At 35.9% G+C, this 17705-nt stretch overlaps 1 protein-coding gene across 2 annotated transcripts in view; it reads left to right on the top strand.

Moving 5' to 3' along the window:
* The first annotated feature begins 418 nt into the window (after positions 1-418).
* The window catches only part of LOC5572543 (protein-tyrosine sulfotransferase), a 185377-nt gene continuing 168090 nt past the window's right edge, over positions 419-17705 (top strand). For both annotated transcript variants that reach the window (XM_021842478.1, XM_021842483.1), the window contains exon 1: positions 419-1467. The gene's annotated coding sequence lies outside the window, so the exon portion shown is untranslated. The remainder of the gene's footprint in view (positions 1468-17705) is intronic.

Here is a 17705-nt window from a genome sequence, read left to right on the forward strand (position 1 = left end):
TAATACGTGTTAATTGTTACCATATTGTGGCATAGTAAAGTTAAATATGCAGTTATGGTTGACATTACTATGTATTTTTTATCAGTATGTGACCGCACTGGTGGGCATCGTCTTAGGCCCTTTAGTTAAGTGCGTCTTGTCCCGCTTCCTCAATCGTTCCGTTCCTTGTCTCACGGGAATGATATTTTTCTCGTCACCCCTCGTTTGACAGTTTACATTCTCTCCGCTCACTTCACGTCGTTCTGTTTACCACCACTACCACCAAGCATTCATTGAAGCTTTTTGCCTCTCCCAACACTACTACCAGACTACTACGTTTACCGTTTCTTCAGCCGAATCTAGCCGAAGAAAACTCATACTCCCACACACACGAGATTAAAATCCCGTTGCATTGTTTTGTTCCATTCCGTCACGTCGTCGCCGCGAATGCTCACCCACAAACAAAGGCAATTGTCAGTCAGACAGTCCAGAGTCAGTGATTTTCATTCAAAAATTGCACAAACACAATCGCCCACTGTTGTAAACATTCAAAATCCGAAACAGTTTCGTCGGAAAAGTTTATTCGGAGAAGTTCCGAAGTGCAAATCGCGGGAGAGTGCCATCGGTCGGGTCCCACTTTAGTTCAGCATCTCGTGGCTTCGTAACGGAGCAAAGTGCTGACGGTATAAGAGTAACAAGACGACACTGTTCGGCTCGACATCCGTGTCATCATTCGTGCTGCGTTCCGGAATCGTGGTGTGTTCCGGATTGTGCCCTACCTAATAAAGCCTGATACTCTGTTCATTTCCGGACGTCGGTAACATATTGGACTGGAACGCAAATACGGACCATCGTCGGATTCGCGGGGGAAGAAGACGGTTCCTCGGTGGAAGAAATCGGAATTCATACCACGAAAACGGTGCTTATATCGGAAATCTGTGACTGAAGAAAGTTCTCTCAAGCAGAAGAAGTAGTGAAGGGAAAACTCTTCCGGATCGAGGGAAGAAGCGGTAGCGCCATACGACGATGTTATTGGACACAATCGGACAGTGAGAAATTTACGACCACTTTGGGAATAATCGTCGGAGTCCGGGTCCGGGTCGTGTTTGCCGAACAGAGCACTTTTTTTCCTAGTGGATAGTTTGCCTCAAACAGTGGAAGGTTTACCTTGAAGAAGCGGAGTTTTGTTTCTCTGTTTGTTTGGCCGCCGCCGTTGCCGCTGGCCTTGTCTTCGAGATACGAGGGGGCAGAAAAATCTTATTGTTTTCTCAAGTGGTGGTGCTTTATCATAAATTCAGAAAGAACTCGAAGGCCCCTGTCGGGGTGATTCTGAGTGGCGAGGGGTTGTGGCAACTCGTGCTTCGGTGCGGCGTAGCGCAAGGTGGAGCTTTATGACCATTCGCCAGTCCCAGCACAGCCCAAGTTAGAATTCGTCTCTACATAGTAGCAGAAAGTCGTCGTCGTCGGAGAGCTTCATTCGTTGGACAGGTAGGTGACTCTATCGTTGGGAGGGGCGAGGGAATGGCATAAAATAGGTGATTTGCATACCCCATAAACGTTACGGGGAATACTCTAGGCTGGGCGGACGCGTCTTCGATGGCAGTTGGTAACGCGACAAAGTTTTGGCCTTTGATTCAACTTGGGCTGACTGATAAGAAAGACGAAGGGAAAATGTCCACGTGAAATGGGCGGAGGTGGGATGAAATTCCAAAAGGCTTCGCTTTTCTTTGAGGCTGGATTCCGGACGGCGACGAGCGGAATGGACAAATTAGTTTGCAATGGGGGACGTTTGTAGGGAAGGGTTGAATCCTTGAAGTACATACTTTGATATTTTCCAGAAACTCGAGATCTTTTGAACAAAATTTTGCAAGATTTTTTTGTATTATTCTGTTTGAATTTGTCGGTAATCCTTTCCGAAATATTTCACCTATTCATAGAAGCTTACGAAAGTCACTTTAGAGTTAGTCTACCAACTTAAATATCTAGATTCTAAACAATTCCATGATTATTTCTAGAAATACCTCCCAATCATCTTCGAATAATTTTACGAAGACTTATCATAAAGGTAATGCTCTTATTCTTCCAGGAGCCCCTTTATTTTAGCCTATTCCAAACGATTTCTTCAGACGTTTTCCAGAAGTCGCTCTGAGATCTTCCGAAAAACCATTCAATCTCAAAATTAATCCAACAAATCATCCAAGAATTTTTATAGACATCTAAAAATTCCTTAGGATATTCCTTCAAGATATTTCAAGAATATTTGAATGATTGCCTCTAGAATTCCTTTACATTTTTTGGAATCCAGTTAGGATCATTCAGGGAATCACACAACATTTGAAGATTCTGCTCTTCTTGGCATTTATTCAAGAGTTTAGACAGCAATCCTGCAAAAAAAAAAAAATCCTTCAAAAATTATCGAAAAGAGTCTCTGAAAATTCATCCAGAGCCATTTCCGAAGGAGTTTCTGCCGTAATGCTTCCAGTGATTTCTCCATAGATTCCTCCAGTAAAATCTTTACTGGTACTTCTCCTGGAATTAGGACTCCTCAGGGAGCTTTTCAAGGAATTATTACAGACATTAATTCAAGCGATTTCTCCTGGTATTCCTTTAAAATCTCTTCCAGAGACTTCTCTAAGGATTTCTCTAGGAAAATCTCTACAAGGATTTTTTTCAGAGATGTCTATATCAATTATTCTGAGGATTTGTTTTGATAATTGTCCAGGGATTATTCAGGAATTTCTCCAGCGATTCGTTCTGGGCCTACAAAAAATCCTCCGAAGGTTCCTTCAAGAATTTCTTTAGAAATAGAAATTCACCCATGAATTGCTCCAGGAATTTCGTCAAAAAGAATATGAATTCCTCCATGGTTAACTCTGCGATTTTTTAGAGATTTCTTCAGGAAATCCTTTCCTGAAGAAGTTTCTTGAGAATTCCCTGGAAATTCTTACAGGAGCCTAGATTCCCGAAGAAATCTCTGTGAGAATATGCTTTTCGGGTACGCAGTCATTATTTTTTCAACGGCTTTTTTATAATAAAGACTGCGTGGACAAAAATCAAACATAAAATAAACAGTCGATTATCTACTAGCTTATGCCTGGAACAATTTCTGTAGGGAACCAAGCAGATATTTTTCTAGACCAATTTACGGAGAAATCCCTCAAGAAAAAGCTGGAAAAATCTCTGCAGAAATTACTGTAGAGATTTTCATAGAGGAATTTCTGGAGGAGACCCTGGAAAACCTCCTGCAGGAACCTCTGGAGGATTATCTAAGTTAACTACTGAAGGACTCCTGGAGGCATCACTGGAGGAATCTTTTCATGTTTTACAAAACTAACCGTGCTAAAATCGAACGATCTTTTTTATGGAGCATTATAACCAAACCATTAATCGTGAATTGAATAAGAAAGTCATCCTAAGACATTAATTTTGATCAAATTGTAGAAATTGTAGATAATAAATGCCGAAATCTACAAATTTTGGAAAGCCTTCCGATTTTGGCACGTTGTAAAAACGGAATGTTGCTAAAATTGAACGGGATGTTTCCAAAACTGAAAGGGCACTGTATTGATATAAATTTTACATCTTGAGGCTGTAGAGCACTATTATTCTGGTTCACTCTTAATGGTAAGCTTCAATTTTGTTTTTTTGCCTATGGCATTCAACCAACCCTTGTCCCTATATTGTCCATACCATACATTGCATAACGAGAAAGGGATAGAGAGCGAGTAATGGCGCTTAAGCCAAGGCTCAAGAGCCAGCACATGAGGCCAAAATACCTATGTCCGTCCCAGGAAAAGGAAAATGGAGTAAGCGTTAGCGTTAGCGTAGTTAAGGTATACTTCGTAGATTGGATACTAGCAATGTTCATATTCCTTTTGATAATATCATATAGACTGCTTTCAAGAACAAGGCTGGGGAGTGAACCTTAACCCAATCATAAACAAAAATACCAAAATAATGAATATCGCTATACCCGGCCACGCCCATCTTTACCGTAACTTGGGATAAAGGAAGGAAATGTTGATGTAGCACTTACTTAACGAGAGGCCTCCGACTCAGTGACACCCTCATACGGTGCTACGGATTTGGGGCTTCAGAAGGGGAGTAAGCCAGGATTCGCCTGAAAAGCTGACGATGGGTCCGAAGGATTTGATGTTTAATTGTTTTCCATTTAATCTTTTAAATGCCGGCAATCAATAGAAATTATTTACAGTATGAATAATATTGTCTCGGGCGAAAAAAAAGAAAATTGTCCGTGAATTTCTGCTCGTTAAAAAGTAAAAAGCAGAACCGATCCCTTCGGGGTCATCGGATAATTCCGAACACGAGTAAAAGGACAAAAAATAAGGCTAGAAACTTTTATCGAAAAAAAAAAATCAACTGAAACGCGCAAAACGAAAACAAAAACCGCAGCCGCATTATTACTTCGAATAATTGAGGAAAAAAAGTTCACGAGACACCGTTTGCTTTGTTACCTCCGACGGCCAACGAAAGCCTACACGAACTCCGAAATGAAAAGATCTTCTAGCAACCAATACAATTAATTTTGGTTACTTCTTCCAGGAACAAACTCACCAAATGCCTGGAATATCCTGAAAAGGTGCTTCATTCGTTGTGTTCCTACAGAAATTGCTTCACACTTCTGATGCGCAGAACATTCTTAGCAAAGCCACTCCCAACGATTTTACCTATTCCCTAAAATGAAACGGTTGGTACAGTTGTCCCCGTTTCATTCTTCATAAAATTTAAAAACTGTCTCCTATTCTTTTAGTTCTTTTAAATAGATTTGATAAAAACTCAAATTAAAAATTATTTCTTATTTTTTTATCTAAAACGTGTAAATAAGGAAAACTTTCCTCGATGACAAAATAGTGCTGTGAATGTCTCTTACGAATTCCTATTTAAGATAGATCTCAATAATATGATCATACGATTATTTATCGTTCAAAATGCACACTTATGTAAGCATTTTATTTAAATCTTCAATTATAGGAATAAATACGAGAAATCTCGTCAATAAATAACTTTCTTTACTAATATACGAATAAAACTATAAATTTACATCAAGTTCGCACAAATTTTGTCGATAAAAAAAAGTTTCAGGTTAACGCAATCTTACGACATCATTGGGTAGATTCTCACGAACTTCTTAGCATGAATTTTATATAGAATAATGATTGAACTAAATATTAGGCCCATCTAGAGGCAGATTAATAGCTCATAAAATTTTATACGGGATTCTCACATAAATTTCTCGGAAAACTTGGACAAAATTCTCACCAAATATAGAGCAAAAATTAACAAAATCCTTAGTGGGATTTCACCCAACCGTAGTGAGAATTATTATCGAAACCAGGACATTATCCTGGGAGGGGTTCTCACATAATCCTTAATGATTATATTCTGAGCAGGGCAGACTTCTTCAGGACTGAGGTGACTGGATGGGATTCGAAAGACCTCGCTTTTCTTTTAAGTATATTTGCGAGATTTTTAGTAACATCTGCAAGAATTAAGAGGAGTTTCTGAATAAAAAAGCACCTTTTTTACGGAAACCCTCACAGGCTATAACGCGACTATTCAAAAGGTTCTTCAAAAGTATCGTCTTATATTCCTCGAGGAAAGGCTTCAAGAATTTTCCTAGTGATTTATTTCTCTTGAGATTTAATCTGGAATACTTTTAAGGACTCCAACAGGGATCTCTTCAGAAATTCTACAAAATATTAATCTACCAGTTCTCTCAGAGATTCTCCCAGAACTTTTTCTAGCAATTTCTCCGGCATTTCATCCAACGATTACTCCTGCAGTTCTTTGAAACATTTCTCAACAAATCCCTACGGAATCATCAAAAGTTTATTTCTAGTTCCAAACCATCATTCCAACCATTCTTACACAATTTTTTTTAGGGATTTCGTCCGATGTTTTTCATTGAAACAATTAAGAAAATACCGTGGGATATTATTCAGAGACTCCATAGCTTTTTATTTGATCATCTTATCAATTTCGATACCCAAAAATACTGAATAAACAATAGGAGTCATTTCTGTTAACTCCTGAAGGTATCTTGAGAGTAATTTCTAGTTGAAATCTTGAAGAAATCCTAAAACACAATTTTATAGGAAATCCTAATAAATTTCTGGATAATTTATTGAGTAATTGATTGAGTTTTCCAAAATGCTCTAAACAAGAATTTTGAAAAAATACTGGTGCCAAAATAGTGGATACCATCTAGGAGGACTTTCTATAAAAATTGCTGAGACATAATTTGGAGGAGTTCCTGATGATTTCAGAAAGAAACTTGGGCGAAATTCTTAATGATCTCTTAGATGGTTTTCCATAGTTCTGGACAAACATTTAGAAAAGGGCCCAAGAGGTCTTGAGCCTTCAGAAACGTTTCTGTTGAGCCCTTTTTAGCCCGCCCACGCAATCTAATACCACTATCAGAAAGATTTGCGTCAGCTCTTCCTGATAGTGTTATTGGTGAGCGTGATCGAGTTGTATTGGGCTCAACAGCGTCTTGCAAAGCCAATGTTCATCAATGTCGATGTGCCCTTTTGAAATGTTTGTCCAGAGTTATACTTAAAAAAAAATCCTGGTTGATTTCTTAAGAAATTAGAAACGAATTTTTTTGAAAAATTTCGTATGTACATTATGGGAGGAATTTCATGGGAATTAATCGCTGGGCAAATACCTGAAAAACTTCTGATGAAATTCCTATAGAAAATAATATAACAATAGGTATAGTAATACGAGCAGGAATAACAAAGGTGAAATAAAGACACAGTAGTCGGGCTCAGAATGGATACCACTTCTAGTACCTCATTTTGTCTCTTGGTACTACATTTGGTACCCAAGTTTGACATGTCATAGTACACTTTTCACAACTTTCTAGATTTGTCTAGTGTCGTATAATTTTTGGCAACTACAAAGGACATGAAAGTCTTCATTGCATCTTTGATAACACTTGATGTAATGTTTGGTCTGATTCCATAAAGAATCAATCTGTTATCTTCCGGTTTCTATTAAATTTTGATTTGTTTCCTTAATTTCTGTCTCGTTTTTATTCCTGATTGGTCTTTTTCTTAATTCTTTTCAGACCAGAAGTCTCTAAAGTTTCTATTTTCAAGGTTCGCAGTCGCTACCAGCCATGGAATTCTTAAAGACCAGAAGGCCTTTGAGGCTGGGTGGATTCCGATTCGCGGAAAGCACGAATTAGTTTGCGATGGGCGGCGTTTGTAGGGAAGGGTTGAATCTCTTGAACTACTTTTGGTATTTTCTATAGTTCAATAATTCAAAGATATTGATTTTCAGCGCTTACATGACTATTCCTTTTTTCTTTTTTAAATAGAAGTTTAGTCCTCATTTTTGAAGCTGGTAGAAGGTCTCGTTTTAGACTTGTTCATTATTTTTATGCAGGTCTCTATTTTCAATGAAAGATCTCCCAAGTCAATTTTTTTCAACCGAAATTGGCACTAAAGTAACTATTTTCCACTTTCTCCTTGCAGAGCACTCACTGCAAAATTCTAGAAGGACAGTGCAAAATTCTAAAAATGCAATAGAAAAATTGAAAGATTATTCTGCGATTGATATCCAGGAATGTCATCTCAAATTCTACGATGAAAAATTCTAGGAATTCTTGTAGTGCGTTTCAAGCCGTTTAACGTCGTTTACAGCCGGTTTAAGTCGTTTTAAGCCGTTTTAAGACATATTAAGCTGTTTTAGGCCATTTAAAACGCGATTTTAAGCCGTTTAAAGGCGTTTGACGTCATTTTAAGCCGTTTTAAGCCGTTTTAAACCGTGTTTAGCCGTTTCAAGCTGTTTCAAGCCGTTTTAATCCGTTGAAGCCGTTTTAAGCTGTTTTGAGTCGTTTCAAGGCGTTTAATGTCGTTTTAAGCCATTTTAAGCCATTGAAAGCAGTCTTAATCCGTTTAAAACTATTTCAAGCTGTTAACCCGTTCTAAGCTGTTTAAGCCATTTTAAGCTGTTTTGAGCCGTTTAACGTCATTTAAGCCGTTTAAGCCTTTTTAAGCCGTTTGAAGCCCCTCCAGAATTTCTAGGTATCCCTCCAAAATTTCCCATAGAGATTTTCCGCAATTTTTTGCAGAAGTTCGTCCAGGAAATAGTACAGAAAATGTTCAAGGCATTTTCAGTAAAAAAAAATATCTATGAAATGAAATGAAAACGCAAATTTATCTAGTAATTTCCACACAGAAAATTTTTAAAATTTTCCCAGGTACTATTCTAGGATATCCTCCAGAGATTTATCAACAAGCCTTTTCACCGATTTCTTCCAATAGTAACTCTAGCAGGTCTTCCAGAGATGGCTAAAGTTCTTCCAAAATAATTCTCGAAGGTTTCTTCCAGCATTTTCGAAGAATTTGTTTAAGGGTAGCTTTTTTATATGGATGACGGGATACGCGCTTATTTGCTTCAGGGTGGTCATCCCGAGCAAAGTTGAATAGCAAAATGATAACAAATTCTGTTACCTGGTTCTCATCATTTGATAACTGATTTTGTTATCATCTTGGCTGAATTAACAGCCAACATAACAAAAATGAGAACTTAAGTTTGTTCGTCAAATAACAAAGTAATAGTAAAATATGTTATCACTGAGTTCAAGTTGAAAACTAAATTTTCATCATCATATTTTTGTTAAATATTATAGGCCTTATTCACGGAAAACTTCTGAGAAATGAGTGTTTTGAATTAAACTTACGTTCCAAACAATTTTACAAAATTTTGTATGACGAAGAGTCAACTTTGTTTATTAACACACGTTTTATAAAAATGTTATGGGAAAGATATGTGATAACATATTTTGTTATCAACCTATTATCAAACATGTCTGTCACGGATAGAATGATAACAAATTGTGTTATCATTCAGTTATCACTGATAACAATATATCAAAATGATAACAGCGATCATAAAAGTTGTTATCAATTTGATATCATCCAGTTATCCGGCTTTGCTCGGGATTGGTCATGCATTCGTAACGTTTCATGTGGCTCTTAATTTCCACCAGCATCTCAACTAATGACCAATCTCTTTTCTTAGGCATTAATACTGAGTGACCAGCTCACTTGAGTCTGCCAGTAGGTGAAACACTAAAAAAATACTTTTCTTAAGATTTGGAACAGCTTGATTGAACAAAGCACAAGCACCGACATAAAAGCAACAGAAAGTTTATGACTACACAGAGCTACCATCATAAATTTCGTCTCACATTTTTAAGTTCACTGTTCTTATTATTATGAAGTTACATACCTTGTATGTATCATACCCTAGAAAATCCTTAGGGGATTCTTGGTTCTTAGAAGACTTCTCAGAAATTTTAACGGATTCTAAGCGGACTCCTAGCGGATACTGGAGGTTTCTTGTGGGATCCTGAAAATGTATAATTGATTGTTGGGGATTATGTCTAAAATAATAAACTCCTAAGATCTCCAGGGTGTCCTATAAATTCCTAGCGGGATAATGTGGATTTTTAGTAGTATTTTGAGTGCTTATGACGGAATCTATATGGCGGAATAATAAGATCCTGTAAATAACCGTTGATTTTATAAGGTAGGTGTAAAACATATCAAGCTCAATTAAAAATCATTCAGAAGAATTAGAAGAAGATTGAAAGATTGTTTGTGTATTCTATAAAATTACGAGCCACATTTATGGATCATGGGATCTTTTATGTTTGCCCATTTGTCTGCAATCAATAATTCATTATTCCCTACTTTATCGGAAACATAAATAAAAAAAAACTTTCTCTTTTAAGCCTTGAAGTAAACTGATTTTTAATGGAAATTGAATAAAAAAATACTAATGCCGTTTTGTAATACCCTGCACTTTTGTTTTGTAAATATGTCTTTAAAAGAATACAGTAATATTTTTTATTCTTGTTCTTGCACAGCTTTAAGAAAATTTTCCAGTCCTTGAATAGAGGCAACTTATGCGATTATGCCCACTCATACAAATAGTGTATATAAAGCTTCTAAAAATCATTGAATACGTTGAGGCGTAAAAATTATGTAGAACGTTGGCGACAATTAACATTATAGGGCTATATAGTACGACCCTACGGAAAACTGCTTCGAAGTAAGCCGTTCCGAAGTCTCGATGCCATATGGTTCCATAAGAATGATGGAATAACATTCTTATGGTGTTTTCAAAACCAATAGTTGAAAAATAGAATTTAAAATATGGCTTCCGATTTTAGCACGGCTCCGTTTTTGGCAACTGAAAATTTCAAGGATTTTTTTAGTAATATCGACTGCTCAGCACAATTACACGAAAAACTCATTCAAAATTCTCTTCAAAAATTCCTCCAAGTATTTTCTCAGAATTGCCACCTAAAATATCTCTATGAATCAGTTCAGAGATTCATTCGGGAAAAAATTGTATTGAATTGAATTTTTTTTCTATAACTACCGAGATTTGATCGTAAACAAGTGATCGTAGATAGAAATGTGGTAAAAGAGATAGAGCTTATCATGATGAGGCATAAACTTGTGCAGAATCGTATTTTTTTCAATCTGTGTTTGAAATTATCATTGAATTTCTTCAGTAATCATTCTGAAATCTTCCAGACAATTCATGAACAAATCATCTTAAAGTGCTTCAAAAAATTCATCCACAAACACCTCCAAGAATTTCTTGGGAAATTCGTTCATGATTTCCCTTGGAATTTCTTCACGAATTTGCAATCAGTTCTTTCTGTTACTTCTTCCAGGAATTCCAACGAATCATCAAGTGAAGATTCAATGTTTTTCTTCTTGTGTTTCTTCAAGAGCTATGATACCAATCTTGCCGAAAATCCTTTCAAAGTTCTGTCGAGGAATCGTTCCAAGGATTCCTTTATCATTTCTTACAGATTATTTTTCAATCAACCATTCATTAATTACCGTAAATTCAGGTGAAATTGATCACCGTGTCACTCGATTTTATTTCTTCCTAATGGAGCACAAATATCAATATAACCTGCAGTGAATGAACGTTGTTTGTCGTAAGTATTGTTAAATTGTGTGTTGTGAAGCTTTTTGCGTTAAAGAATGTGTATTTCTATGAAAATAATGAAAAATTTCAAAATCATGTATGGTGCAGTATTGACTAGCATCTCTAAACTTCTAGTTCTAGACAAGGATTTGAACATGGTATAATCCTGAAAGTTTGTGAGGATAATTAAGATATATCTCTCAACCAGATTTCATAACCAAAGCTCGTACCAATTCGCTCATTTGGTTGAAATAATTTAATTTCTGTTAGACATCAGGAAATTCCTTAGGAAATTGCATACATTTAGACGTTTTCTGCGTAATTATTGAAATTTAATTATTAATTATTTCTATAAATATTGTATTGTTAAGAATTTAGCAAGCATATTCGGATTCCGGGAGCTCATATTTATTGTGTAGAGTTGTTTTGAATACTAACAATAATCGCATTGATAAGTGATCAATTTTTCCCCGAAATGACATAACCCGATTTTTTATTTTAGAGATATTTTTTAGCACTAAAATTACTTTTGTTAGAAAATTCCGGTACTTGAGCCAATGAGGCTCACCTTCATACTTGTTTTTCTGCATTCAGTTGTTTGACATTTCCAACATTATAGAAATCAGACAAGACAAACCCTGAAAAGTGATCAATTTCACCCGAAATTACGGTACCTTAATTACTTCAGCCATTTGTCTTGGCAGGGCTCGTAGCGATTCACTATTTAATTTACCGCCGTGTTTTATCTGGTCGTCATAAAAAGATGCGAAAAAAGTAACTTTTTTTCAGCAAATAGTCACTAAAGTCCGTATTTTTGTCATTTAAAGAAACAAAATCTGCACACTAAAAAGAAACAAAGTATTTTAATGTGGTTATAGAAGTTTTAAATAATTGGCATGGCACTTTTTTTTTTCTACATTTCTGCATTTGTAGATTTTAAGGTGTTAACCAGATAGGAACGTAACTCCAAAAATTAAAAAAAAATGAAAATAATTTGGCACATTCACACATTTTTCTTGAAAATCCTTCAAAGAAACACTGATCATACACACATCATTATGGGTCAACTAGTGACGATTATTGCTTCTACATGCAATTCAAATGGAATTGACCCACAATAGTGTGACCACAAAAAGCTACTTTAGGAATTCTTATAGTAATTACACTAGGTAATTTCTCCAAATATTTGATCGACAAATTTACAAGAATTCTTCCAAGAATTTCATAAGGGATTTTGCCACTGATTCCTAGAAGGGGTTTTCAGAGATATTAAATTTATTTTGAGTGTCCTTTAAATATTTTTACTGGATCTCTTCCAATGTATCCTTCAAGAATTCATCCTCATAATCCTCAACTTATTCCTTCATAGGTATCTCTAAAAATATTCCAAAGATTTCCTCCGCTTTCATGAAGTTTTCTTCGGGAATCATTGCAAGAATTCATTCAGTCATTTCTTTTACGTATTTCTCCAGGAATTTCTGCAAATATTCGTGTATGATTTTTTCATGAATTTAACTAGGGGTTCCTTGAAGAATTTCCCTCAAAATTTCTTCAAAATTCCTTCAAAATTCCTCCAGAAGATGTTCCAAGTATTCTTATAAATAATTCTTAATGGATCCTGCCAGTGATTTTTTCAAGATTCGTGATGTTTTCCAGTTAATCTCAATAAAAAATGCTTCAGTTGTATGTCGGGGATTTTCCCTGTGGAGGCCTACAAGAATCATTCGAAGAATTTCTCGAAATTTCTTATGGATTTCAAGGATACTTTCAAAGAATGCTCGATGGGGATTTCTGCAGAGATTTCGTAAGATATTCTGGCTAATTTTTTTTTCCTGGTGGCAGAAAATGTTGTTTTATCAAGTGGTAATGTTTTATCATAAATTCAGAAAGAACTCGAAGCCTTTTCGAGACGCTTCTGGGAGGCAAAGAGTGAGGCATTTCGTTCATCACTGTGCAAGGTGGAGCTTTATGGCCATTCGCCAGTCCCAGCATAACCCAAGTAGTTAGAATTCGTCTCCGCATAGTAGCAACTGAACATCGTCGTCGGAGAAGTTCATTCGGAGGAGAGGTATGTAACACAGCGTAACAAAAATGACATTTTTGCGTGTCTCAAGGATCAAATTATGTGTCTCAAGTAGATTTTGGGTCGCTGAATTTGATGCCGTTCTCAGAAATGTTCCAGCACGTCACAATTTTTTGCAACATGTCGCCAAAGTTGTATAAAACACAGGTTTTATTGATGTTTACATGAAAATTAAAGTATGATTCATCAAACTTTTTTTGTGATTTAATCAACCAATCGTGCAAAATAGGACTTGAACTTTTAATTTAGATATAATTTGATTGTAAGTTTTACCATTAATTTCACTTTAAATCGATTTTTTCAACATGCTTGCAGCCTCCATATAAAATTCTTCGTTTCTCTTATATGGCATAAGACAATACTTTTCAGAACCAACAAAAAATAACATTTTACCAGCGGAAAAATTATGAACTTTGTTGAAAAGTATTGTTTAACACATGAAGTTTGAATTTTGTGACAAATTAAGCAAATAAATAGCCATACAAGTTGGAAAACTTGTATGCAAGTTGGCTGAAAACGTCAAATTTAGCATTTTCAACAGTCAATATCTCAAAAACTAGACGTGCTATGATATTTTTGAAAACGGCAATGGATTCAGCAACCCCTATTCGAGTAAATAGTGGTACTTTGGTGCTTGAGACAAAAACGTGTTCCGCAGTGTAATTGTACGTTGGGACGCGAGGCATAAGGCATAGAAATAGGTGATTTGCATACCCCTTAATAAACGTTACGAGGAATACTCTAGGCTAGGGGTACGCGTATTCGATGGCAGTTGGTAACGCGACAGTAGCATTTGGCTTCTGATTCAGCTTGGACTGATAAGGAAGACTAGGAAAAATGTCCACGTGAAATGGGTGGAGGCGAGATCGATGGAATTCCAAAAGACCAAGAGTTTTTTTTTCTATGAGGCTGAATTGAAAGGACGCGGAAAGGACGAATTAGTTTGCGATGGGGGCGTTGTAGGATAGAGTTGAACCCCTTGAACTATTTTGGGTATTATGTATCTGCTCAATTTCTTTGAAAAAAGGTTACAGCAAATTTGTAGTGTAAAAATGTTTCAGTTTTTTTAGCAAACATTGTCTTGTCTTGTTTCTGGCGTTACGTCCCAACTGGGACAAAGCCTGCTTCTCAGCTTAGTGTTCTTATGAGCACTTCCACAGTTATTAACTGAGAGCTTTCTTTGCCGATTGACCATTTTTGCATGTGTATATCGTGTGGCAGGCACGAAGATACTCTATGCCCTGGGAATCGAGAAAATTTCCTTTACGAAAAGATCCTCGACCAGCGGGATTCGAACCCACGACCCTCAGCATGATCATGCTGAATAGCTGCGCGTTTACCGCTACGGCTATCTGGGCCCCTATATTAGCAAACATTACAATATTTTAATTGAATTAGTCTCTACGAGAAACATCAGTTTCTCTGGAATGTTCTACATTTTTGAATTCCTTTTTAAATAGAAGCTGTTCATAACTGGCAGTAACTCTGAAATTTCTTCAGAAATTTTTTCAGTAAGTCATCTGCCGCTAGCATCTCTTTCTAATTTTTTTTCGGGGATTTCTCCTCCAAAAATATCTTCTGATATTTTTCATTATTTTTGAGAAACAACTTCAAGGGTTCATTAGGATATTTTATTTTCAGCACATTCGGGATTCATAAGGGATTTTCCAGAAAACTCAATCAGATTTTGGTTCAAGAATTCTTCTATGGAATTTCCAAAAGAACACTGAATTTCAAATTATATATTTATCGTTTACGTAGCGTAGAATTTCTTTGGATTTCCACTGTCAATCGATTGATTATACTATGGACAACCTTATTATACAACCAGTGTCGTGGAGTTGGTCGCCATACGATTAAAACGCTGGGGGTCCAAAATATATACTTGGACTTGGTTACGCTGTGCAATTAATTAATTGGGACAAAAAACTAAAATCACATCCTTAGGGATTCAAAATACGACCGTTACCCTATATGCGGGGAAACCCCGTTTAAGAGCTTACATTCTAAGGCTTTCTTTTGGAATGCTTCCTGGGTTTTATTAGGAAATGTTCTTTACCTAACTTAATATATTCTTCTGAAAATTCTTTTAAAAATCAATGGACTTTTACTTTCGAAGACTTTTTCGATTATTCATTGTGATTTTATTCAAGACATGTCTCCAGAAAATTCCTCAAAATTTTCATTTATTTCATATATATGATTTTTTTTCTAGAGACTGTTTTATGGATTCCCCTGATGCTCATCCCATTTTACATCGCTTATCGTCAAATTATCGCTTGAAAATTCCTGCAGGAATTTTTCAGAAACTCTTTAGGATCCCTTCAAATGTTTTCCAGAAATTTATGAAAGAGATTGCATTTCCGACTAGTGCACCCGGCTAACGTTGTACTGTCAACCAGTAGATCGTTTTATTATTCATAATTTTTACCAAATCCCTTCAATATCTATTTCTCCAGTGATTTCTCCAATTAATTTTCCAAGGAATTCCTCCAAAAGATTATCTAGGAACTTTCAATCACAACCGTACAGTATGGCCCATAAAAAATGCGAAAATCGTCATATCATGTATTATAATAGTTTTTACATGGAAAATGTGAATGAAACATAAATATTATTAATTACTTGTATTGTTTGATCTATTTAGACTCAGTTTTTGACTTTGGACATGAATTTTATCTGTTACTCTCACCTTACCAGAGAGGAATTGGAAGCATACCTTCCAATTTTATCTTGCGGACGTCGAGTTCAATATCTGTGTGATGAAAGCTTCTAAAACATCAACGATGGCGTGAGATTCTTCACAGGTCTTGTCTCCAGCATACGCCCATATCAAATGATGGAATTGGTTCATACATGGGTAATTGGAGACCTAAACATATTTTCGAAAAAACGGCTCATTTTGGAGAGCTTTGATTGAACCTTCATATAAGTGTGATAAGCGGCTCCGTGTTGCTCAAAACCTATGAGCTAGTATTGATATAAGTTGTCTCTAACCGAAGGAACAAATTTCATCCTCAAAAATCTGTGTTATAGGTCTCCGTATTTATGTTTAATTCCACTTTAACAAAAAATAAAGGCATATCAAACCTATAAGACGCGCCCCCTCAAAACTATGACCCTGGCAAAATATTTTATTGTGATAATGAAAAACACGTTCTCTAAGAACTCCTCCATCCTCTGATACCAAACAAACTAAAATTTTCAACAATAAAGTGTGATTTTTGGAGGTCGAAAGTTTTTCACCAGAGCATACGACAATCGGACGCTGTTTCTTGCTTTGGGCGGACAAAACCTTTGAACTTATTTGCATTATTGCATTATTTAGGACAGTAAGAAAAATATGACAAAAAATGTCCTAGATAGCGAAGTTGTGTCAGAATATACTACAATAATCAGAACTTACATTCACTATCAAAAACAATGCAAATAACGCATGTGGATGCTATATTCACGTTCAAACAATTTTCGCATTTTTTATGGGCCATACTGTATTTTCTAAACCAGTTCCTATAAAGCTCCATTCCATTAGTCCAGGAATTTCTCTAAATATTTTTTCCAGAGACTCCTCCTGTGATTACTTCAGTAATACTTCCAGAGATGATTCCTGGTATTTCTCTATAAATTTGTCAATTCGTCAAAGCAAGGTCAAAGCTTTTCTCCAGCAAAATCTCTACAGTGATTCTTCCAGTAGCATACCCCAGTAGGGCGGTTCAAATTTAAAAATATTTGAGAATCCAATCTCCCATATGTTCCTTACCATATTTACCATAACAATAGTGTTCTGTGAAATTGTGAACTTTCTAGGCAGTGATTTAAAGGTGGCCCAAAGACAATGTAGGTTTATATGGAAATTACTATGCAGAAATTTTGAGAAATGTTCCAAACACGCTAGTACTATAATGTAAGTAGAAACATAATATCTCATATTGACAACACTTTCTTCAAACCTTCATAAAGGATGTTGCTGAAGAAATAATTTTCTTTTGAGCTAATTTTGTTTGGGATTTTTGTACATGTTTGCAGGGCTATAATCCCATATTAAGCTAAATAATAGCAAATAAACTCATGAATATCGCTTCTTCTATTCGTTGGATTGCGTTTCTCTCTTCAGCAAATTTCTTTATCATGGTTTGAAGAATTAGTTTTTTACTATGGGATAATTAGTTTGTACTTACATTACATTTCTGGAACATTTCTCAAATTTTCTCCATAGTAATTTCCATATAAACCTACATTGTCTTTAGGCCAACTTTAAATGACCACCTAGAAAGCTGAAAATTTCACAGAAAACTATTTTTATGGTAAAGATAGTAAGGAACGTATGGGAGATTGGATTCTCAAATATTTTTTAAATTTTGAGCCGCTCTAATACCCCAGGGATTATCCAAAGATGACTCTACAGATGGCTCCAATGATTCACTTAGAAATTTACCTAGGTAATGCTTCTGAGATCTCTTCAGTAATTTCTCAGGAATTACGGAGATTACACCAGAAAGCTCTCTTTATAATTCCCTCAAAAGTTGTTCTAGGGATTTTTCAGGAATTCCTTCAGAGATTTTCCCAGGTATTCCTCCAAGAACACCGGTAAGAATTTCTACAAGGATTTTTCCAGAGATTTAACCAAAGATTCCTCCAGAAATTTTCCCTGAATTTT

The sequence above is a fragment of the Aedes aegypti genome, chromosome 1 (genome assembly GCF_002204515.2).
Source record: "Aedes aegypti strain LVP_AGWG chromosome 1, AaegL5.0 Primary Assembly, whole genome shotgun sequence".
Lineage (NCBI taxonomy): Eukaryota > Metazoa > Arthropoda > Insecta > Diptera > Culicidae > Aedes > Aedes aegypti.